Source organism: Marmota flaviventris, chromosome X (genome assembly GCF_047511675.1).
Source record: "Marmota flaviventris isolate mMarFla1 chromosome X, mMarFla1.hap1, whole genome shotgun sequence".
In the NCBI taxonomy this organism is placed as follows: Eukaryota; Metazoa; Chordata; class Mammalia; order Rodentia; family Sciuridae; genus Marmota; species Marmota flaviventris.
The window spans coordinates 33,159,405-33,161,365 of record NC_092518.1 but is presented as its reverse complement, the minus strand read 5'-3'; positions in this window follow the sequence as shown (position 1 = coordinate 33,161,365).

Sequence of the window (1,961 nt, the reverse complement as noted above, 5' to 3'; positions counted from 1 at the left end):
AATCTGGTGATACAAGCATTTTTCATGCTATTACAAATTCCTGGTAAACATCATTTTTAATGGCTACGTAATATGGATTGTATTTTCAATTTTCATTAAATTCCTGTTTTATCTTCAGCCTGATTGCTTGGAGGGGCCTAATTTCTGCCAGTCCTAATCTGCTTATCTGTTTATCAGGAACGGCGTTGCTATCATAGCTATTCTCTTTCCTGAGAAAGAGAAGACAGGGGCCCAAATGGGACAGAAACAGCAGCTCCGTGGATCACTGGCAAATCAGAGACACGGTCAACGCAGGACCACCATGGGCCCTTGCTGTCCTGTGGTCAGCCTCAGGTTGAAACGTTCCGTCCTGTTGTGTCCATAAGCTCACACGTGGGCTTGGGGTGTGGCTCAGTGGGAAAGCACTTGCTTGGCATGTGTGACACCCTGGGTTCCATCCCCAGCAGCAAAAACAAAAAACTATAAGCATGCTTCTTTTGCAGAGATGGTACTGCCCATCTACGATCTAAAAAAATAAAGTCCCCATAGTTATGGCACATTGTGATAGAAGACAACCATTTGGGTTAGGTAGAGTGGGGGCAAAAAACATTGGAGGCATTGGGTGGAAGGGGGAGGGATTTCTTTGCAAAATACTTCACTTCTGACTTTTCTAGTGATGAGTGTGTCTTTCCAACATCTGGAAATGGATGAAATCTCCCTTCTTTTTTGGGGGGGGGTATCAAGGAATGAACTCAGGGACACTCAACCACTGAGCCCCATCCCCCATCCCCAGCCCTATTTTGTGTTTTATTTAGAGACAGGGTCTCACTGAGTTGTTCAGCACCTTGCTGTTGCTGAGGCTGACTTTGAACTCGCGATCCTCCTGTCTCAGCCTCCTGAGCCACTGGGATTACAGGTGTGCACCACCACGCCCAGCTGAAATCTCCGTTCGTTCTTGAAATAGGACTGACTCTTTCCAGTAGACAAATGGTACAAGATGTTTAATTAATGCAGGGATACTCAACCCAATTGTGTGTGTGTGTGTGTGCATGCATGCACGTGTGAATGTGTGTGCACACATTTGTGGATATGTGTGTATATGTATAATTCTATGATTTTTAATACATGTGTAAATTATTATATTAAAAAAATACACTGGTATGGAGTCTTGCAACCACTGCCCAATCAGAATATAGACCATCATCTCCTATACTCCTCTGTGCTAGCCCTCTTTAGTCCAGCCCTCTCCCACCCTTAATGTCCGGCCACCACTGACTTAGTGGATTCATTCCCTTTGGTAAATAACTGAGGAGTTGATGCTGAATCTCATAGAAATTACATCTTTAACTTTATAAGAAGCTGCCAAATGTTTTCCAGACTGACTGTTCCATTTTCCATTCCAGCCCCAAATATAGGAGAATTCCAGTTGTTCCACGTTTGTATCAGCATTTGATATAGTCAGCATTTAACTTCTAGCCGTTCTGACAGGTGTGTGATATGCACCTGCATTTCCTAATGGCTTGTGATGCTGAGCCTCTTTTTCTGCTCATTTGCCACCTGTCCTCCTTCTTGGTGAAGTTTCTAATTCTTTTGACCATTTTTAATTAAGCCATTAGTATTATTGTTGAGTTTTGAGCACTCTTTATATATTCTGCATCCAAGTCTTTTGTTGAATTTGTGATTTGCATATATTTTCTCCAGTCCCTAGGTTGCTTTTTCATTCTCTTAACGATGTCTTTTACAGAGTAAACATTTTTTTCATTTGATGAAATCTGCTTCATCAGGTCAAGTCTAAGAATTCTTTGCCTAAGCCTAGTTCATAAAAATTTTCTCCTCTGTTTTATTCTACAAGTTTTACACTTTACATTTGGATGTGTAATTCATTTTCAGTTAATTCTTGTACAACATAGAAGGTTTAGGTACAGATTCTTTTTTTTTTTTTGGAATCTGGATGTCCAATTGTTCCAATACCATTTGACAAA